Genomic DNA, 23192 nt, shown 5'->3' with positions numbered 1-23192 from the left:
TCCTCTCTGATCGACATTCCCCGGTTCAACTTGGGTCCTTCCTCTCCTTTATCTCTATCTCTACCTAGGGTGTTCCCTAGGGGTCTAACCTCTCTCCCTGGCTGTTCAACCAATACCTGGCACATCTTGCCAACTGCATTGCCATGCTCTATCCCAACTTCCAGTGCTATGCGGATGACACTCAACTCATTTTCAGCCACCTCTTCCCCCTCACTCATCTCTGATTGTCTGTCCGCCATCCAGGAGTGGTGTGCTGCCAATGATCTCTTTCTTAATGCCAGTAAGACTGAGACTCTCCTCATCAGCACATCCACTCCCTGTCATTTTCTGGCCGGACTCTCTGGGCCCTCTTCCTGCTCCCACCTGTGAGGCTAAAAACCTCGGGATCATCATCGACTCCACACTCTCCTTCTCTCCTCACATCTCTGACGTCTCTAAGAAGTCACACTACCAGCTGCACCTCCTTAGAGGTATTCTTCTTTTCCTCTCTTTCCCCCAGAAGCTCACTGTCTCCAGAGCTCTGGTCCTCACTAGGCTGGACTATTGCAACAACCTCTTTCTAAATCTGCCTGCAATAATCCCTGCCACTAGGATTGGGCAGTTACCCTTCTCTCTCCTCCCAAACCTACCCTCCAAGTCAGGATTGGTTTAGGGGTGTGGAGCAACATATGGCAATTCCCAATTGTAATCGCCCTTTGTTCTCCTTTCACCTTTTTGGCAAAAACGATTTATGTATCACAACTTCATAATTTTACTAGCAACTGCCATACTAAACATATATTCTGTTTCAGCTAATCATGGGGAATTAGATAAGCGGCCACAAAATCCGTATCATGTAGCATGGCCATGTGGCACCTTTCTGTCATTTCCATAAAAATACAACAGTTATGAATATGTAAGTTATTAAGCACATCCCTAATTTCAATGTCCACCGCTCACCAACTCTCACATTTGGAACATGTTCAGATCAGCCAGAAACCTAATTTAACTGGCCCTTACAGTTCTCAGAGTTACAAGAAGATGAATTGGATATCCCCAAAATAGCCTGGAAATTACATAAGTTTCCATAGATGAAATCCATCCGCCTTATAATGGCTGTTAAAAAGGCCTAAATGATAATAGTCCTTTTAAATGAATTATGAATCTTCATGTGGGACAAATGGCCCTGACTCCTGCCTTCCGGCCCTTTGTTTTCACTGGCTCAGCCTGTGGCCAGAGTTTTTTTTTATCAGTCTCCTTTGTGCTGGAAGCTGGCTCCTTGAAGTGGGTGCCCCCATTTTCACAAATATTAGTCAAGCTCAAGCCAGGGGGTAACTTTTCTTGAAGTCAATGCTTTCAGAGCCAACAAGTCTGGAGAACACTGAATTTCGAAGCCTTAATCAGGACATATTTATTGTGGTTTGTCATTAGATGGGACATGTGACATCCAGGCTGGAAGTGGGAGATGTCCTTGTGAAGTTTTGCCTACAGCCAGCAAATGTGACTGCCTTGGGCTGACAATTTCCATGAAGACAAATTGGCTCTTCAAATGTCACTGGAGGTTTGTAGGTGAAACATAATATACATTGCTTTTGGTCAACCCGCACACATGTTTTGTTTTCCTGACATTTTTCTTTAAGCAGTGATATATTTTTTTCAATTTTTGACTTTATGAAACCATTTTTATTTGCACACACCTGTGCAGGCCGTTTTTGTTTTCAATGTGTACAAATCATGTTTTCCATGTGACAGGGATCTTTGATTCCTCCTTCATTTGTAAATTAAAATGCTGCTTGTCTGTTGGTCATGACGGGTAGGCCCCTTCCCACGTGGCTCTTTAATTTAACTTGAAAAACCACAACAAAGGCCATGCCGTTTTTGTTTCAGTGTTTAAAATCCTGCCATTCATGTGAAACAGACTTCTGTTCAGGGCCTTTAAATGCAACCCATAGGCAAAATACAGGCAAACCTCCTAATTTGCATATGGCTTGCTCCAACAGAAGTGATGTCACACAAAAGGACATTACAAGGAGCATCATCAGTTTTTGATACTTGGAGGAACCACGGAAGTGACTTAGAATGAGTTGCCATAAGTAAGCCAAGGGGCAAATAAGTTTGTTGTGCAAAATACCCAAATTAGAACTATTATTATATATGGAGCACCTTTATAGTCATTAGGCCTTGTTTTATAATAGCATGATATAATAACATAAGCTATTAACATTGCCACACACCCTAACTAGGGGCCCCCCTCTATTTCCAATCCCACTTAAAGCACTGGGTGGGAGTTATATAAAAGTGCAATATGAAATGGGTTACTGTTGCCGAGATAACCCCCATGTGAAAGATCATCTGTGGCACAGGTGCTTTTGTGTATTTTCCGGGGTTATGTAATATTTAGTATCCCGTGCATTTGCATCTCCCCCATTCTTCGGCTGTTTCCGTCGCTGCAGGTCTAACCTGGGTAGTAATAAAGTGAAGCCTCTGCAGACCGAGCTGTGCTGAGCTGCGACCATTGGGGGGACTGGAAGGGCACGGGGCGCACAACATTACATAACACCGGCGGCCTGACTGTCATTTATCTCGCGCACAAGGCAGAGTGTGTTGGGCGTTATATATGTTGTGACCATGTATGCGCCCTCAATGTCACCAGTCCACAGAGTGTGGGCACTTTCCTGAGGCGGGACCTCGTGGCGCAACGGTAGCGCGTCTGACTCCAGATCAGAAGGTTGCGTGTTCAAATCACGTCGGGGTCAAGTCTGCCTTGTTTTTTGTATCGCAATATGAAAATGTATTTATCGTAAATTGTGAGGTCGTTTTTAGCCAATACTGCACAAAAGTCATGCACAGACATGTTCCTCTAGAAACGGACCCCGGTCTCTAACCATTGCTTCTTTTTTATTGTACACTTAGCCGGTAAGTATCACAGCCCCCCGCCCCCACCACCTCCCACCACCAGAGTCCCTGCCTTCAGGCAGCAATTATAAAAAAAAACGAAGGAATGCAGGAGTAAGGGAGAGTTACACTCCCAGGAATAGGAGAGGCATGAACAAATGAAGGAATAGAAAAGGGTTCCTGTCGAGGAGGTTGATGCCCCCATATGCAAGCATTGGATGAGGAAGAGGGGCGTGGGGATAATGGGGCAGATATGCCAAGGGCACGTTTTTTCTGTTTGTTTGCATACATGCCAACATTATCCACTCCATTTGGGAGGCAAAGTCCAGTTCTGGGTTTATAATGGGGACATCCACGACTACAAGTCCCAGAATGCAAAACGAAAACCTGGAATTGACTGGTGTCTCCCAAATGCAATGGATATTGTTCTCATAAATGTGTGTATCTGGTCGAATTGCCACCATTCTGAAAGGAGTTGTTGGACAAAGAGAAGAGGACACGTGGAAACTCAGACCAGGGTTTCATGGACTGGTTTGCACACGGGAGGAGCAGGAACGCACGTGTCTGTGTTGCTATAGGATCTCCATGCATTCCTAAACATCATACATATAAACAAGCTCTATATCCATGCGTGCTCTGCTATCACAGCGTGACATCTGCTCAGGAAACAATTGCTCTCGCCCGTCTCTGTGGCGCAATCGGTTAGCGCGTTCGGCTGTTAACCGAAAGGTTGGTGGTTCAAGCCCACCCAGGGACGAGTTCTTTTTCTACCTCTTGGAGCCTCCCTTTACCCCATTAAACAGCAACGTCGGATGCTGAGAGCAGAGAGGACCCACAATGACGCTGCCTCCATACTGATACACAAAGTATTTATAGCAGCGGGTGCGTCTGCACCCCAAACGGCTTTAACATCTGAAAACGGTTTGCTAATGGTGTAGGGGTGACCGGAAACATGTGGGCATGAGGGTGTGCGGCTGATATCTGTGCTCATAGACAATAGATGTGGCCTGACATGGCACCAATATCCCGCAACATGTGGTGGGCAGTGGGGCTCTTAGCAGCACTGTGCACTTCTCCCCTGGCACTGGGTGCAGCAGTACTGCCCTAAAATGCACCAACGGCCGGAGAGAAGGGCCCTATGAAAAAGCCTCTGTTCCTAGTGAGGGAATAGCTATCGCTCTGACATATAGGGCACAAAAGACCCCGCCGGCCACGCAGCCTTCTCTGATCTGGAGTCAGAGGCTTGCGCCACGAGGTCCCTTCACAGACATATAGCGCAATTGCAGGTACTAGGGACACTGATGCGGCAGGTAACCCAAGTACACATAAAATAACAAAGTATTCTGCCGCGGAAGCGAGAGCAGAGCAAAGCAGCCAGGGCGCAGCAGATGTAGGAAATACTCAAAAGCCACTGAGCCACAGATGATTCTTCACATAGGCCATGGTGGTGGCCAGGCCCGACTGAAGATGTGTCGGGCCCATTGTACATGATGGTTGGCCATCTGAGGCTCCCGTGGTGGGGCATCAGGCCCGGCCTTAGGAAGGGGGCGAGCCGGGCGAACGCCCATGCCGCCACACCCCCCGGGGCGCCTTTAGCCCCCCGCTCCAGGTCGGGGAGTCTTTCAAGGGTTCCCCCGAGCTAGCGTGGTGGGAGAAGGCACGCTGTTGCTGTTGGAAGCGCCTGCGCTCTTGATATCAAAAGGCGCCATTAGCCCCCAACCGCGCCAGCTCGGCAGAGTCTTTCAAGGGCTAAGCTGGCATGTTGGGAGAAGGCGTGGCAGGCGCTCATTGTTGTTGAATGCGCCTGCGGCAGCGGACCGCATTTAACAACAATAGGGTGCTAATGCACCCATTTATATCATTACCTCCTCGCTGCAGCGAGGAGGTAAAAAAAAAAGTGGCACATCCTGGCCCGCCCCTCCTCCTCTTCCCTCTCCATCTGTGCTTGCTGACCCTCCTTTAGCCACCCTCCCACCATCCTTCTTGTCCTTTCCTCTTTTCACCCCTGACGAGGTTGCTCGACAAGTCTGATCTATGAAAGCCTCTTCAAAACAGGTTCATCCCTGTTCCTCTAAAAGCATCAAGGACCACATTGACACCTTCGCTCCGGCCCTTGCTGATTTTTGTAACCACTCCTTTGCCTCTGGATCCTTCCCCTCCCCTCTGAAGCACTCCTTTGTGCATCCTCTTCTCAAGAAACCCACAGCTGATCCTTCTTGTCCAGCTAACTATCGCCCAATTTCCATTACTCCCTTTCTTGGCAAACTCCTGGAAAAGTTGGCCATCTCTCAGATTTGACTTCATTCCAATTATGTTGGCTGTCTCCATGACCACCAGTCTGGCTTCAGAGCTGCCAGAAGCATGGAAACTGCTCTCCTAAACATCCGTGAAGATCTGCTCACCTACCTTGACTCTAACATTCCCTCTGTCCTCATCCTCCTCGATCTCTATTCTGCCTTCGACACGGTCAACCATATCATCCTGCTCAACCGTCTCCGTGAAAACTTGGGTATCACTGATCAGGCTCTGGCCTGGCTGACCTCTTTCCTCTCAGATCGACCCTCCCAGGTCCAACTTGGGTCCTTCCTTTCATCTATCTTCCTCTCTACCTGTGGTGTTCCCCAGGGGTCTCACCTCTTGCCCTAGCTTTTCAACCAATACCTGGCTCTCGCCCACTGCATTGCCATTTTCTGCTCAAATTTCCAGTGCTACGCTGACGGCACTCAACTCATTTTCAGGCTGCCCTCTGCCACCTCCTCTCCCTCTCTCATCTCTGATTGCCTAACTGCCATTCAAGATTGGTGTGCCGCCAATGATCTTTGTCTGAATGCCAGCAAGACGGAGATCCTCCTCATCGGCAAACCTTCACCACCCTTTCCCCTCACTCTCTGGCCGGCCTCCCTTGGCACTCCTCCTACCCCCACCTGTGAGGCTAAGAACCTCGGGGTCATCTATGACTCCACCCTTTCCTTCTCCGCCCACATCTCTGAGGTCTCTAAAAAGTCAAATTCCAGACTGCACCTATTCAGAGGTACTCTGCCTTTCCTCTCCTTCCCCCAGAAGCTCATGGCATCTCAAGCTCTGGTTCTCTCTAGCTTGGACTATTGTAACAGCCTCTTTCTAAATCTACCTGCCTCTACTCTGCGCCCTCTGCAACTAATTCAGAACAGGACTGTGAGACTTGTCCTTGGCCTCAACCCCTGGGATCCTATCTCTCCAGCTCTGAAATCTCTTCACTGGCTCCCATTGGATGCAAGGATTATATTCAAAACCCTCTGCATTGTCCACAAGGCTTTCTGGGGCCTGGGTCCAAAATATCTTCAGCTATCCCTCCGCAAATACCTCCCCTCTCGAGCTCTTCACTCCTCTAACTCCAACTCACTCAGGGTCAGTCGTTTTCCTAGGAAACGAGCTGGGGGTAGATCTCTGTCTTCGGCTGGGGCCTCCTTCTGGAACAGCCTCCCTGTCACTCTAAAACTTGAGGAGAACCATCTCCGGTTCCAGAAGCACCTCAAGACCTTCCTCTTTTCTTCTGCCTTCGCTCCCCCTCTCCCCTGCTGATCTGTTCTCTCTTGGCACCATGCACCTGGCCACCCTCTGGCTTTTGGGCCCAGGTACCTGCTCATCCTGTCACCCTCCCGCACTGCCTCCGGGTCACCCCTTGCACTGGGGTCTGTATCTGTACCCATACAGCCCCCCCTTTTTCTTCCTGCACATATCGGACCTATCCTGTCTGCTGCCTTAAACCTAGCACTTGCAAATTTCTGGCTGCATTACCACTGTTTGTTGCCTTTATTATTTATTTATTGTTATTTATCTGTTTCTCCTCTGCTTCGCACTTTCCACCTCTCCCCCCCTTCCATGCACTTTTCCTCTCCCCCCTCTCCCATGCACTTGCGCATTCTCAATGTCACTGGGCCAAGTAAGATCGCTGTTTTGTTCCCCCTGTTCCCCTCCCTTGCCTTATCGAGCTCTGAAACACTTGTGTACGAGCGCGATAGAAATAAAATATCAATCAATCAATCTTGTGATAATTGGTGGCTATTGAATGTATCTTTGTCACCTTTGTAATGTAGGCACCGCATGGGTGCCTCAGACTGTTTTTGCTCTAAGCAGAAGGTCCCTAACCACTATGCTTCTCCCTGCTTCTGTGCCTTTCCCCCGTTCTCCCCTGACGAGCTTTCCAGACAAGTCTGATCTATGAATGTCTTGTCAAAACAGGTTCACCCCAGCTCCTCCAAAACCATCAAGGACCACATCGACTCCCTGGCTCCTGCCCTGATCGACTTCTGCAACCATTCCTTCACCACTGGAGTCTTCCCGTCCTCCCTTGTGCACTCCCTTCGGCACCCTCTTCTTAAGAAACCCTCTACCGACCCGTCTTGCCTGGCCAACTATCGCTCAAACTCCATCACTCCTTTCCTTGCCAAACTCCTGGAAAAGCTGGCCATCTCCCAGCTTAATCTTCACACTGAATCTGTTGGTTGCCTCCGTGACCATCAGTCTGGCTTCAGAGCTGCCAGAAGCATGGAAACTGCTCTCCTGACCATCCGTGAAGACCTGCTCTCCAACCTTGACTCCAACACCCCCTGTGTTTTCATCTTACTTGATCTCTCTTTTGCCTTTGATACGGTCAACCATGCCATCCTGCTCAATCCTCTCCATGATAACCTGGGGATCACTGGTCAGGCCCTGGCATGGCTGAATTCTTTCCTCTCTGATCGACATTCCCCGGTTCAACTTGGGTCCTTCCTCTCCTTTATCTCTATCTCTACCTAGGGTGTTCCCTAGGGGTCTAACCTCTCTCCCTGGCTGTTCAACCAATACCTGGCACATCTTGCCAACTGCATTGCCATGCTCTATCCCAACTTCCAGTGCTATGCGGATGACACTCAACTCATTTTCAGCCACCTCTTCCCCCTCACTCATCTCTGATTGTCTGTCCGCCATCCAGGAGTGGTGTGCTGCCAATGATCTCTTTCTTAATGCCAGTAAGACTGAGACTCTCCTCAACAGCACACCCACTCCCTGTCATTTTCTGGCCGGACTCTCTGGGCCCTCTTCCTGCTCCCACCTGTGAGGCTAAAAACCTCGGGATCATCATCGACTCCACACTCTCCTTCTCTCCTCACATCTCTGACGTCTCTAAGAAGTCACACTACCAGCTGCACCTCCTTAGAGGTATTCTTCTTTTCCTCTCTTTCCCCCAGAAGCTCACTGTCTCCAGAGCTCTGGTCCTCACTAGGCTGGACTATTGCAACAACCTCTTTCTAAATCTGCCTGCAATAATCCCTGCCACTAGGATTGGGCAGTTACCCTTCTCTCTCCTCCCAAACCTACCCTCCAAGTCAGGATTGGTTTAGGGGTGTGGAGCAACATATGGCAATTCCCAATTGTAATCGCCCTTTGTTCTCCTTTCACCTTTTTGGCAAAAACGATTTATGTATCACAACTTCATAATTTTACTAGCAACTGCCATACTAAACATATATTCTGTTTCAGCTAATCATGGGGAATTAGATAAGCGGCCACAAAATCCGTATCATGTAGCATGGCCATGTGGCACCTTTCTGTCATTTCCATAAAAATACAACAGTTATGAATATGTAAGTTATTAAGCACATCCCTAATTTCAATGTCCACCGCTCACCAACTCTCACATTTGGAACATGTTCAGATCAGCCAGAAACCTAATTTAACTGGCCCTTACAGTTCTCAGAGTTACAAGAAGATGAATTGGATATCCCCAAAATAGCCTGGAAATTACATAAGTTTCCATAGATGAAATCCATCCGCCTTATAATGGCTGTTAAAAAGGCCTAAATGATAATAGTCCTTTTAAATGAATTATGAATCTTCATGTGGGACAAATGGCCCTGACTCCTGCCTTCCGGCCCTTTGTTTTCACTGGCTCAGCCTGTGGCCAGAGTTTTTTTTTATCAGTCTACTTTGTGCTGGAAGCTGGCTCTTTGAAGTGGGTGCCCCCATTTTCACAAATATTAGTCAAGCTCAAGCCAGGGGGTAACTTTTCTTGAAGTCAATGCTTTCAGAGCCAACAAGTCTGGAGAACACTGAATTTCAAAGCCTTAAGCAGGACATATTTATTGTGGTTTGTCATTAGATGGGACATGTGACATCCAGGCTGGAAGTGAGAGATGTCCTTGTGAAGTTTTGCCTACAGCCAGCAAATGTGACTGCTTTGGGCTGACAATTTCCATGAAGACAAATTGGCTCTTCAAATGTCACTGGAGGTTTGAAGGTGAAACATAATATACATTGCTTTTGGTCAACCCGCACACATGTTTTGTTTTCCTGACATTTTTCGTTAAGCAGTGATATATTTTTTTCAATTTTTGACTTTATGAAACCATTTTTATTTGCACACACCTGTGCAGGCCGTTTTTGTTTTCAATGTGTACAAATCATGTTTCCATGTGACATGGATCTTTGATTCCTCCTTCATTTGTAAATTAAAATGCTGCTTGTCTGTTGGTCATGACGGGTAGGCCCCTTCCCACGTGGCTCTTTAATTTAACTTGAAAAACCACAACAAAGGCTGTGCCGTTTTTGTTTCAGTGTTTAAAATCCTGCCATTCATGTGAAACAGACTTCTGTTCAGGGCCTTTAAATGCAACCCATAGGCAAAATACAGGCAAACCTCCTAATTTGCATATGGCTTGCTCCAACAGAAGTGATGTCACACAAAAGGACAATACAAGGAGCATCATCAGTTTTTGATACTTGGAGGAACCACGGAAGTGACTTAGAATGAGTTGCCATAAGTAAGCCAAGGGGCAAATAACTTTGTTGTGCAAAATACCCAAATTAGAACTATTATTATATATGGAGCACCTTTATAGTCATTAGGCCTTGTTTTATAATAGCATGATATAATAACATAAGCTATTAACATTGCCACACACCCTAACTAGAGGCCCCCCTCTATTTCCAATCCCACTTAAAGCACTGGGTGGGAGTTATATAAAAGTGCAATATGAAATGGGTTACTGTTGCCGAGATAACCCCCATGTGAAAGATCATCTGTGGCACAGGTGCTTTTGTGTATTTTCCGGGGTTATGTAATATTTAGTATCCCGTGCATTTGCATCTCCCCCAGTCTTCGGCTGTTTCCGTCGCTGCAGGTCTAACCTGGGTAGTAATAAAGTGAAGCCTCTGCAGACCGAGCTGTGCTGAGCTGCGACCATTGGGGGGACTGGAAGGCACGGGGCGCACAATATTACATAACACCGGCGGCCTGACTGTCATTTATCTCGCGCACAAGGCAGAGTGTGTTGGGCGTTATATATGTTGTGTCCATGTATGCGCCCTCAATGTCACCAGTCCACAGAGTGTGGGCACTTTCCTGAGGCGGGACCTCGTGGCGCAACGGTTGCGCGTCTGACTCCAGATCAGAAGGTTGCGTGTTCAAATCACGTCGGGGTCAAGTCTGCCTCGTTTTTTGTATCGCAATATGAAAATGTATTTATCGTAAATTGTGAGGTCGTTTTTAGCCAATACTGCACAAAAGTCATGCACAGACATGTTCCTCTAGAAACGGACCCCGGTCTCTAACCATTGTTTTTTTTTAATTGTACACTTAGCCGGTAAGTATCACAGACCTCCCCCCCCCCCACCATCAGAGTCCCTGTCTTCAGGCAGCAATTATAAAAAAAAACGAAGGCATGCAGGAGTAAGGGAGAGTTACACTCCCAGGAATAGGAGAGGCATGAACAAATGAAGGAATAGAAAAGGGTTCCTGTCGAGGAGGTTGATGCCCTCATATGCAAGCATTGGATGAGGAAGAGGGGCGTGGGGGTAATGGGGCAGATATGCCAAGGGCACGTTTTTTCTGTTTGTTTGCATACATGCCAACATTATCCACTCCATTTGGGAGGCAAAGTCCAGTTCTGGGTTTATAATGGGGACATCCACGACTACAAGTCCCAGAATGCAAAACGAAAACCTGGAATTGACTGGTGTCTCCCAAATGCAATGGATATTGTTCTCATAAATGTGTGTATCTGGTCGAATTGGCACCATTCTGAAAGGAGTTGTTGGACAAAGAGAAGAGGACACGTGGAAACTCAGACCAGGGTTTCATGGACTGGTTTGCACACGGGAGGAGCAGGAACGCACGTGTCTGTGTTGCTATAGGATCTCCATGCATTCCTAAACATGATACATATAAACAAGCTCTATATCCATGCGTGCTCTGCTATCACAGCGTGACATCTGCTCAGGAAACAACTGCTCTCGCCCGTCTCTGTGGCGCAATCGGTTAGCGCGTTCGGCTGTTAACCGAAAGGTTGGTGGTTCAAGCCCACCCAGGGACGAGTTCTTTTTCTACCTCTTGGAGCCTCCCTTTACCCCATTAAACAGCAACGTCGGATGCTGAGAGCAGAGAGGACCCACAATGACGCTGCCTCCATACTGATACACAAAGTATTTATAGCAGCGGGTGCGTCTGCACCCCAAACGGCTTTAACATCTGAAAACGGTTTGCTAATGGTGTAGGGGTGACCGGAAACATGTGGGCATGAGGGTGTGCGGCTGATATCTGTGCTCATAGACAATAGATGTGGCCTGACATGGCACCAATATCCCGCAACATGTGGTGGGCAGTGGGGCTCTTAGCAGCACTGTGCACTTCTCCCCTGGCACTGGGTGCAGCAGTACTGCCCTAAAATGCACCAACGGCCTGAGAGAAGGGTCCTATGAAAAAGCCTCTGTTCCTAGTGAGGGAATAGCTATCGCTCTGACATATAGGGCACAAAAGACCCCGCCGGCCACGCAGCCTTCTCTGATCTGGAGTCAGAGGCTTGCGCCACGAGGTCCCTTCACAGACATATAGCGCAATTGCAGGTACTAGGGACACTGATGCGGCAGGTAACCCAAGTACACATAAAATAACAAATTATTCTGCCGCGGAAGCGAGAGCAGAGCAAAGCAGCCAGGGCGCAGCAGATGTAGGAAATACTCAAAAGCCACTGAGCCACAGATGATTCTTCACATAGGCCATGGTGGTGGCCAGGCCCGGCTGAAGATGTGTCGGGCCCATTGTACATGATGGTTGGCCATCTGAGGCTCCCGTGGTGGGGCATCAGGCCCGGCCTTAGGAAGGGGGCGAGCCGGGCGAACGCCCATGCCGCCACACCCCCCGGGGCGCCTTTAGCCCCCCGCTCCAGGTCGGGGAGTCTTTCAAGGGTTCCCCCGAGCTAGCGTGGTGGGAGAAGGCACGCTGTTGCTGTTGGAAGCGCCTGCGCTCTTGATATCAAAAGGCGCCATTAGCCCCCAACCGCGCCAGCTCGGCAGAGTCTTTCAAGGGCTGAGCTGGCATGTTGGGAGAAGGCGTGGCAGGCGCTCATTGTTGTTGAATGCGCCTGCGGCAGCGGACCGCATTTAACAACAATAGGGTGCTAATGCACCCATTTATATCATTACCTCCTCGCTGCAGCGAGGAGGTAAAAAAAAAAGTGGCACATCCTGGCCCGCCCCTCCTCCTCTTCCCTCTCCATCTGTGCTTGCTGACCCTCCTTTAGCCACCCTCCCACCATCCTTCTTGTCCTTTCCTCTTTTCACCCCTGACGAGGTTGCTCGACAACTCTGATCTATGAAAGCCTCTTCAAAACAGGTTCATCCCTGTTCCTCTAAAAGCATCAAGGACCACATTGACACCTTCGCTCCGGCCCTTGCTGATTTTTGTAACCACTCCTTTGCCTCTGGATCCTTCCCCTCCCCTCTGAAGCACTCCTTTGTGCATCCTCTTCTCAAGAAACCCACAGCTGATCCTTCTTGTCCAGCTAACTATCGCCCAATTTCCATTACTCCCTTTCTTGGCAAACTCCTGGAAAAGTTGGCCATCTCTCAGATTTGGGTTTATAAAGGTAGCGGGCGCCCCTCTCTCGAAAGAACAAGGCCTGATAACCTGTTCAGTGGTTATTAACCACTTGAGAGTTCGCAGCCACTGCTTTTACTCACTGTGCCTTTCACAGATGGGAAATATCCATTTGCATATCAGTCTTTGTCCCACCCAAGGGCAGTCCAGCACCGAAATGCAATGGCAATTCCCCTCTGAACGAGAGTACCACCAGCAACCCCATACACGTGTTTCACCCTTGTTGGGGATCATCAGTGAGGTGAAGCTGATGCCTCTCTAAGCACAGTGAGAGGGAGACCACGTCTGGTTGCCCCCAGGAGACCTAGGGTTACCAATCCCAGGTTCCTTGAAAATAGTTTACAAAGGTAGCGGGCGCCCCTCTCTCGAAAGAACAAGGCCTGATAACCTGTTCAGTGGTTATTAACCACTTGAGAGTTCGCAGCCACTGCTTTTACTCACTGTGCCTTTCACAGATGGGAAATATCCATTTGCATATCAGTCTTTGTCCCACCCAAGGGCAGTCCAGCACCGAAATGCAATGGCAATTCCCCTCTGAACGAGAGTACCACCAGCAACCCCATACACGTGTTTCACCTTTGTTGGGGATCATCAGTGAGGTGAAGCTGATGCCTCTCTAAGCACAGTGAGAGGGAGACCACGTCTGGTTGCCCCCAGGAGACCTAGGGTTACCAATCCCAGGTTCCTTGAAAATAGTTTACAAAGGTAGCGGGCGCCCCTCTCTCGAAAGAACAAGGCCTGATAACCTGTTCAGTGGTTATTAACCACTTGAGAGTTCGCAGCCACTGCTTTTACTCACTGTGCCTTTCACAGATGGGAAATATCCATTTGCATATCAGTCTTTGTCCCACCCAAGGGCAGTCCAGCACCGAAATGCAATGGCAATTCCCCTCTGAACGAGAGTACCACCAGCAACCCCATACACGTGTTTCACCCTTGTTGGGGATCATCAGTGAGGTGAAGCTGATGCCTCTCTAAGCACAGTGAGAGGGAGACCACGTCTGGTTGCCCCCAGGAGACCTAGGGTTACCAATCCCAGGTTCCTTGAAAATAGTTTACAAAGGTAGCGGGCGCCCCTCTCTCGAAAGAACAAGGCCTGATAACCTGTTCAGTGGTTATTAACCACTTGAGAGTTCGCAGCCACTGCTTTTACTCACTGTGCCTTTCACAGATGGGAAATATCCATTTGCATATCAGTCTTTGTCCCACCCAAGGGCAGTCCAGCACCGAAATGGGCAACCAGACGTGGACTCCCTGCTCACTGTGCTTAGAGAGGCTCAGCTTCACCTCACTGATGATGCCCAACAAGGCTGAAACACGTGTATGGGGTTGCTGATGGTACTCTTGGTCAGAGAGGAATTGCCATAGCATTTCGGTGCTGGACTGCCCTTGTGGGCGGGACAAAGACTGATATGCAAATGGATATTTCCCATCTGTGAAGGTGCAGTGAGCAAAAAGCAATGGCTGCGAACTCTCAATGTGGTTAATAACCACTGAACAGGTTATCATGCCTTGTTCTTTCGAGAGAGGGGCGCCTGCTACCTTTTTTGTATTTATGAAAGGAACTTGGGGTTGGTCACCCTAGGTTACCTGGGGGCAACCAGACGTGGACTCCCTGCTCACTGTGCTTAGAGAGGCTCAGCTTCACCTCACTGATGATGCCCAACAAGGCTGAAACACGTGTATGGGGTTGCTGATGGTACTCTTGGTCAGAGAGGAATTGCCATAGCATTTCGGTGCTGGACTGCCCTTGTGGGCGGGACAAAGACTGATATGCAAATGGATATTTCCCATCTGTGAAGGTGCAGTGAGCAAAAAGCAATGGCTGCGAACTCTCAATGTGGTTAATAACCACTGAACAGGTTATCATGCCTTGTTCTTTCGAGAGAGGGGCGCCTGCTACCTTTTTTGTATTTATGAAAGGAACTTGGGGTTGGTCACCCTAGGTTACCTGGGGGCAACCAGACGTGGACTCCCTGCTCACTGTGCTTAGAGAGGCTCAGCTTCACCTCACTGATGATGCCCAACAAGGCTGAAACACGTGTATGGGGTTGCTGATGGTACTCTTGGTCAGAGAGGAATTGCCATAGCATTTCGGTGCTGGACTGCCCTTGTGGGCGGGACAAAGACTGATATGCAAATGGATATTTCCCATCTGTGAAGGTGCAGTGAGCAAAAAGCAATGGCTGCGAACTCTCAATGTGGTTAATAACCACTGAACAGGTTATCATGCCTTGTTCTTTCGAGAGAGGGGCGCCTGCTACCTTTTTTGTATTTATGAAAGGAACTTGGGGTTGGTCACCCTAGGTTACCTGGGGGCAACCAGACGTGGACTCCCTGCTCACTGTGCTTAGAGAGGCTCAGCTTCACCTCACTGATGATGCCCAACAAGGCTGAAACACGTGTATGGGGTTGCTGATGGTACTCTTGGTCAGAGAGGAATTGCCATAGCATTTCGGTGCTGGACTGCCCTTGTGGGCGGGACAAAGACTGATATGCAAATGGATATTTCCCATCTGTGAAGGTGCAGTGAGCAAAAAGCAATGGCTGCGAACTCTCAATGTGGTTAATAACCACTGAACAGGTTATCATGCCTTGTTCTTTCGAGAGAGGGGCGCCTGCTACCTTTTTTCCATCTCTCAGATTTGACTTCATTCCAATTATGTTGGCTGTCTCCATGACCACCAGTCTGGCTTCAGAGCTGCCAGAAGCATGGAAACTGCTCTCCTAAACATCCGTGAAGATCTGCTCACCTACCTTGACTCTAACATTCCCTCTGTCCTCATCCTCCTCGATCTCTATTCTGCTTTCGACACGGTCAACCATACCATCCTGCTCAACCGTCTCCGTGAAAACTTGGGTATCACTGATCAGGCTCTGGCCTGGCTGACCTCTTTCCTCTCAGATCGACCCTCCCAGGTCCAACTTGGGTCCTTCCTTTCATCTATCTTCCTCTCTACCTGTGGTGTTCCCCAGGGGTCTCACCTCTTGCCCTAGCTTTTCAACCAATACCTGGCTCTCGCCCACTGCATTGCCATTTTCTGCTCAAATTTCCAGTGCTACGCTGACGGCACTCAACTCATTTTCAGGCTGCCCTCTGCCACCTCCTCTCCCTCTCTCATCTCTGATTGCCTAACTGCCATTCAAGATTGGTGTGCCGCCAATGATCTTTGTCTGAATGCCAGCAAGACGGAGATCCTCCTCATCGGCAAACCTTCACCACCCTTTCCCCTCACTCTCTGGCCGGCCTCCCTTGGCACTCCTCCTACCCCCACCTGTGAGGCTAAGAACCTCGGGGTCATCTATGACTCCACCCTTTCCTTCTCCGCCCACATCTCTGAGGTCTCTAAAAAGTCAAATTTCAGACTGCACCTATTCAGAGGTACTCTGCCTTTCCTCTCCTTCCCCCAGAAGCTCATGGCATCTCAAGCTCTGGTTCTCTCTAGCTTGGACTATTGTAACAGCCTCTTTCTAAATCTACCTGCCTCTACTCTGCGCCCTCTGCAACTAATTCAGAACAGGACTGTGAGACTTGTCCTTGGCCTCAACCCCTGGGATCCTATCTCTCCAGCTCTGAAATCTCTTCACTGGCTCCCATTGGATGCAAGGATTATATTCAAAACCCTCTGCATTGTCCACAAGGCTTTCTGGGGCCTGGGTCCAAAATATCTTCAGCTATCCCTCCGCAAATACCTCCCCTCTCGAGCTCTTCACTCCTCTAACTCCAACTCACTCAGGGTCAGTCGTTTTTCTAGGAAACGAGCTGGGGGTAGATCTCTGCCTTCGGCTGGGGCCTCCTTCTGGAACAGCCTCCCTGTCACTCTAAAACTTGAGGAGAACCATCTCCGGTTCCAGAAGCACCTCAAGACCTTCCTCTTTTCTTCTGCCTTCGCTCCCCCTCTCCCCTGCTGATCTGTTCTCTCTTGGCACCATGCACCTGGCCACCCTCTGGCTTTTGGGCCCAGGTACCTGCTCATCCTGTCACCCTCCCGCACTGCCTCCGGGTCACCCCTTGCACTAGGGTCTGTATCTGTACCCATACAGCCCCCCCTTTTTCTTCCTGCACATATCGGACCTATCCTGTCTGCTGCCTTAAACCTAGCACTTGCAAATTTCTGGCTGCTGTTGCCTTTATTATTTATTTATTGTTATTTATCTGTTTCTCCTCTGCTTCGCACTTTCCACCTCTCCCCCCCTTCCATGCACTTTTCCTCTCCCCCCTCTCCCATGCACTTGCGCGTTCTCAATGTCACTGGGCCAAGTAAGATCGCTGTTTTGTTCCCCCTGTTCCCCTCCCTTGCCTTGTCGAGCTCTGAAACACTTGTGTACGAGCGCGATAGAAATAAAATATCAATCAATCAATCTTGTGATAATTGGTGGCTATTAAATGTATCTTTGTCACCTTTGTAATGTATGCACCCCATGGGTGCCTCAGACTGTTTTTGCTCTAAGCAGAAGGTCCCTAACCACTATGCTTCTCCCTGCTTCTGTGCCTTTCCCCCGTTCTCTCCTGACGAGCTTTCCAGACAAGTCTGATCTATGAATGTCTTGTCAAAACAGGTTCACCCCAGCTCCTCCAAAACCATCAAGGACCACATCGACTCCCTGGCTCCTGCCCTGATCGACTTCTGCAACCATTCCTTCACCACTGGAGTCTTCCCGTCCTCCCTTGTGCACTCCCTTCGGCACCCTCTTCTTAAGAAACCCTCTACCGACCCGTCTTGCCTGGCCAACTATCGCTCAATCTCCATCACTCCTTTCCTTGCCAAACTCCTGGAAAAGCTGGCCATCTCCCAGCTTAATCTTCACACTGAATCTGTTGGTTGCCTCCGTGACCATCAGTCTGGCTTCAGAGCTGCCAGAAGCATGGAAACTGCTCTCCTGAACATCCGTGAAGACCTGCTCTCCAACCTTGACTCCAACACCCCCTGTGTTTTCATCTTGCTTGATCTCTATTTTGCCTTTGATACGGTCAACCATGCCATCCTGCTCAATCCTCTCCATGATAACCTGGGGATCACTGGTCAGGCCCTGGCATGGCTGAATTCTTTCCTCTCTGATCGACATTCCCCGGTTCAACTTGGGTCCTTCCTCTCCTTTATCTCTATCTCTACCTAGGGTGTTCCCTAGGGGTCTAACCTCTCTCCCTGGCTGTTCAACCAATACCTGGCACATCTTGCCAACTGCATTGCCATGCTCTATCCCAACTTCCAGTGCTATGCGGATGACACTCAACTCATTTTCAGCCACCTCTTCCCCCTCACTCATCTCTGATTGTCTGTCCGCCATCCAGGAGTGGTGTGCTGCCAATGATCTCTTTCTTAATGCCAGTAAGACTGAGACTCTCCTCATCAGCACATCCACTCCCTGTCATTTTCTGGCCGGACTCTCTGGGCCCTCTTCCTGCTCCCACCTGTGAGGCTAAAAACCTCGGGATCATCATCGACTCCACACTCTCCTTCTCTCCTCACATCTCTGACGTCTCTAAGAAGTCACACTACCAGCTGCACCTCCTTAGAGGTATTCTTCTTTTCCTCTCTTTCCCCCAGAAGCTCACTGTCTCCAGAGCTCTGGTCCTCACTAGGCTGGACTATTGCAACAACCTCTTTCTAAATCTGCCTGCAATAATCCCTGCCACTAGGATTGGGCAGTTACCCTTCTCTCTCCTCCCAAACCTACCCTCCAAGTCAGGATTGGTTTAGGGGTGTGGAGCAACATATGGCAATTCCCAATTGTAATCGCCCTTTGTTCTCCTTTCACCTTTTTGGCAAAAACGATTTATGTATCACAACTTCATAATTTTACTAGCAACTGCCATACTAAACATATATTCTGTTTCAGCTAATCATGGGGAATTAGATAAGCGGCCACAAAATCCGTATCATGTAGCATGGCCATGTGGCACCTTTCTGTCATTTCCATAAAAATACAACAGTTATGAATATGTAAGTTATTAAGCACATCCCTAATTTCAATGTCCACCGCTCACCAACTCTCACATTTGGAACATGTTCAGATCAGCCAGAAACCTAATTTAACTGGCCCTTACAGTTCTCAGAGTTACAAGAAGATGAATTGGATATCCCCAAAATAGCCTGGAAATTACATAAGTTTCCATAGATGAAATCCATCCGCCTTATAATGGCTGTTAAAAAGGCCTAAATGATAATAGTCCTTTTAAATGAATTATGAATCTTCATGTGGGACAAATGGCCCTGACTCCTGCCTTCCGGCCCTTTGTTTTCACTGGCTCAGCCTGTGGCCAGAGTTTTTTTTTTATCAGTCTCCTTTGTGCTGGAAGCTGGCTCCTTGAAGTGGGTGCCCCCATTTTCACAAATATTAGTCAAGCTCAAGCCAGGGGGTAACTTTTCTTGAAGTCAATGCTTTCAGAGCCAACAAGTCTGGAGAACACTGAATTTCGAAGCCTTAATCAGGACATATTTATTGTGGTTTGTCATTAGATGGGACATGTGACATCCAGGCTGGAAGTGGGAGATGTCCTTGTGAAGTTTTGCCTACAGCCAGCAAATGTGACTGCCTTGGGCTGACAATTTCCATGAAGACAAATTGGCTCTTCAAATGTCACTGGAGGTTTGTAGGTGAAACATAATATACATTGCTTTTGGTCAACCCGCACACATGTTTTGTTTTCCTGACATTTTTCTTTAAGCAGTGATATATTTTTTTCAATTTTTGACTTTATGAAACCATTTTTATTTGCACACACCTGTGCAGGCCGTTTTTGTTTTCAATGTGTACAAATCATGTTTTCCATGTGACAGGGATCTTTGATTCCTCCTTCATTTGTAAATTAAAATGCTGCTTGTCTGTTGGTCATGACGGGTAGGCCCCTTCCCACGTGGCTCTTTAATTTAACTTGAAAAACCACAACAAAGGCCATGCCGTTTTTGTTTCAGTGTTTAAAATCCTGCCATTCATGTGAAACAGACTTCTGTTCAGGGCCTTTAAATGCAACCCATAGGCAAAATACAGGCAAACCTCCTAATTTGCATATGGCTTGCTCCAACAGAAGTGATGTCACACAAAAGGACATTACAAGGAGCATCATCAGTTTTTGATACTTGGAGGAACCACGGAAGTGACTTAGAATGAGTTGCCATAAGTAAGCCAAGGGGCAAATAAGTTTGTTGTGCAAAATACCCAAATTAGAACTATTATTATATATGGAGCACCTTTATAGTCATTAGGCCTTGTTTTATAATAGCATGATATAATAACATAAGCTATTAACATTGCCACACACCCTAACTAGGGGCCCCCCTCTATTTCCAATCCCACTTAAAGCACTGGGTGGGAGTTATATAAAAGTGCAATATGAAATGGGTTACTGTTGCCGAGATAACCCCCATGTGAAAGATCATCTGTGGCACAGGTGCTTTTGTGTATTTTCCGGGGTTATGTAATATTTAGTATCCCGTGCATTTGCATCTCCCCCATTCTTCGGCTGTTTCCGTCGCTGCAGGTCTAACCTGGGTAGTAATAAAGTGAAGCCTCTGCAGACCGAGCTGTGCTGAGCTGCGACCATTGGGGGGACTGGAAGGGCACGGGGCGCACAACATTACATAACACCGGCGGCCTGACTGTCATTTATCTCGCGCACAAGGCAGAGTGTGTTGGGCGTTATATATGTTGTGACCATGTATGCGCCCTCAATGTCACCAGTCCACAGAGTGTGGGCACTTTCCTGAGGCGGGACCTCGTGGCGCAACGGTAGCGCGTCTGACTCCAGATCAGAAGGTTGCGTGTTCAAATCACGTCGGGGTCAAGTCTGCCTTGTTTTTTGTATCGCAATATGAAAATGTATTTATCGTAAATTGTGAGGTCGTTTTTAGCCAATACTGCACAAAAGTCATGCACAGACATGTTCCTCTAGAAACGGACCCCGGTCTCTAACCATTGCTTCTTTTTTATTGTACACTTAGCCGGTAAGTATCACAGCCCCCCGCCCCCACCACCTCCCACCACCAGAGTCCCTGCCTTCAGGCAGCAATTATAAAAAAAAACGAAGGCATGCAGGAGTAAGGGAGAGTTACACTCCCAGGAATAGGAGAGGCATGAACAAATGAAGGAATAGAAAAGGGTTCCTGTCGAGGAGGTTGATGCCCTCATATGCAAGCATTGGATGAGGAAGAGGGGCGTGGGGATAATGGGGCAGATATGCCAAGGGCACGTTTTTTCTGTTTGTTTGCATACATGCCAACATTATCCACTCCATTTGGAAGGCAAAGTCCAGTTCTGGGTTTATAATGGGGACATCCACGACTACAAGTCCCAGAATGCAAAACGAAAACCTGGAATTGACTGGTGTCTCCCAAATGCAATGGATATTGTTCTCATAAATGTGTGTATCTGGTCGAATTGCCACCATTCTGAAAGGAGTTGTTGGACAAAGAGAAGAGGACACGTGGAAACTCAGACCAGGGTTTCATGGACTGGTTTGCACACGGGAGGAGCAGGAACGCACGTGTCTGTGTTGCTATAGGATCTCCATGCATTCCTAAACATCATACATATAAACAAGCTCTATATCCATGAGTGCTCTGCTATCACAGCGTGACATCTGCTCAGGAAACAATTGCTCTCGCCCGTCTCTGTGGCGCAATCGGTTAGCGCGTTCGGCTGTTAACCGAAAGGTTGGTGGTTCAAGCCCACCCAGGGACGAGTTCTTTTTCTACCTCTTGGAGCCTCCCTTTACCCCATTAAACAGCAACGTCGGATGCTGAGAGCAGAGAGGACCCACAATGACGCTGCCTCCATACTGATACACAAAGTATTTATAGCAGCGGGTGCGTCTGCACCCCAAACGGCTTTAACATCTGAAAACGGTTTGCTAATGGTGTAGGGGTGACCGGAAACATGTGGGCATGAGGGTGTGCGGCTGATATCTGTGCTCATAGACAATAGATGTGGCCTGACATGGCACCAATATCCCGCAACATGTGGTGGGCAGTGGGGCTCTTAGCAGCACTGTGCACTTCTCCCCTGGCACTGGGTGCAGCAGTACTGCCCTAAAATGCACCAACGGCCGGAGAGAAGGGCCCTATGAAAAAGCCTCTGTTCCTAGTGAGGGAATAGCTATCGCTCTGACATATAGGGCACAAAAGACCCCGCCGGCCACGCAGCCTTCTCTGATCTGGAGTCAGAGGCTTGCGCCACGAGGTCCCTTCACAGACATATAGCGCAATTGCAGGTACTAGGGACACTGATGCGGCAGGTAACCCAAGTACACATAAAATAACAAAGTATTCTGCCGCGGAAGCGAGAGCAGAGCAAAGCAGCCAGGGCGCAGCAGATGTAGGAAATACTCAAAAGCCACTGAGCCACAGATGATTCTTCACATAGGCCATGGTGGTGGCCAGGCCCGGCTGAAGATGTGTCGGGCCCATTGTACATGATGGTTGGCCATCTGAGGCTCCCGTGGTGGGGCATCAGGCCCGGCCTTAGGAAGGGGGCGAGCCGGGCGAACGCCCATGCCGCCACACCCCCCGGGGCGCCTTTAGCCCCCCGCTCCAGGTCGGGGAGTCTTTCAAGGGTTCCCCCGAGCTAGCGTGGTGGGAGAAGGCACGCTGTTGCTGTTGGAAGCGCCTGCGCTCTTGATATCAAAAGGCGCCATTAGCCCCCAACCGCGCCAGCTCGGCAGAGTCTTTCAAGGGCTGAGCTGGCATGTTGGGAGAAGGCGTGGCAGGCGCTCATTGTTGTTGAATGCGCCTGCGGCAGCGGACCGCATTTAACAACAATAGGGTGCTAATGCACCCATTTATATCATTACCTCCTCGCTGCAGCGAGGAGGTAAAAAAAAAAGTGGCACATCCTGGCCCGCCCCTCCTCCTCTTCCCTCTCCATCTGTGCTTGCTGACCCTCCTTTAGCCACCCTCCCACCATCCTTCTTGTCCTTTCCTCTTTTCACCCCTGACGAGGTTGCTCGACAACTCTGATCTATGAAAGCCTCTTCAAAACAGGTTCATCCCTGTTCCTCTAAAAGCATCAAGGACCACATTGACACCTTCGCTCCGGCCCTTGCTGATTTTTGTAACCACTCCTTTGCCTCTGGATCCTTCCCCTCCCCTCTGAAGCACTCCTTTGTGCATCCTCTTCTCAAGAAACCCACAGCTGATCCTTCTTGTCCAGCTAACTATCGCCCAATTTCCATTACTCCCTTTCTTGGCAAACTCCTGGAAAAGTTGGCCATCTCTCAGATTTGACTTCATTCCAATTATGTTGGCTGTCTCCATGACCACCAGTCTGGCTTCAGAGCTGCCAGAAGCATGGAAACTGCTCTCCTAAACATCCGTGAAGATCTGCTCACCTACCTTGACTCTAACATTCCCTCTGTCCTCATCCTCCTCGATCTCTATTCTGCCTTCGACACGGTCAACCATATCATCCTGCTCAACCGTCTCCG

The 23192-nt window shown here is 48.8% G+C and overlaps 1 protein-coding gene and 6 non-coding genes across 8 annotated transcripts in view; 6 read left to right on the top strand and 1 right to left on the bottom strand.

The window, feature by feature from the left end:
- Positions 1-23192, bottom strand: part of LOC138571570 (tetraspanin-33-like) — a 935706-nt gene that overhangs the window by 570081 nt on the left and 342433 nt on the right. The gene's annotated exons all lie outside the window — the stretch shown is intronic.
- Positions 2664-2735, top strand: TRNAW-CCA (transfer RNA tryptophan (anticodon CCA)). Its single transcript has one exon. It is a non-coding gene; the product is annotated as a tRNA-Trp (tRNA).
- TRNAN-GUU (transfer RNA asparagine (anticodon GUU)) lies at positions 3558-3631 on the top strand. The gene has a single exon. It is a non-coding gene; the product is annotated as a tRNA-Asn (tRNA).
- On the top strand, positions 10247-10318 carry TRNAW-CCA (transfer RNA tryptophan (anticodon CCA)). The gene has a single exon. It is a non-coding gene; the product is annotated as a tRNA-Trp (tRNA).
- TRNAN-GUU (transfer RNA asparagine (anticodon GUU)) lies at positions 11134-11207 on the top strand. Its single transcript has one exon. It is a non-coding gene; the product is annotated as a tRNA-Asn (tRNA).
- Positions 20484-20555, top strand: TRNAW-CCA (transfer RNA tryptophan (anticodon CCA)). The gene has a single exon. It is a non-coding gene; the product is annotated as a tRNA-Trp (tRNA).
- TRNAN-GUU (transfer RNA asparagine (anticodon GUU)) lies at positions 21378-21451 on the top strand. Its single transcript has one exon. It is a non-coding gene; the product is annotated as a tRNA-Asn (tRNA).

This window comes from Ambystoma mexicanum, chromosome 1p (assembly GCF_040938575.1).
Source record: "Ambystoma mexicanum isolate Mex_15411 chromosome 1p, UKY_AmexF1_1, whole genome shotgun sequence".
Classification (NCBI taxonomy): domain Eukaryota; kingdom Metazoa; phylum Chordata; class Amphibia; order Caudata; family Ambystomatidae; genus Ambystoma; species Ambystoma mexicanum.
Note: the sequence above shows the minus strand (reverse complement) of the source record. Positions and strands in the feature narration are given on the sequence as shown.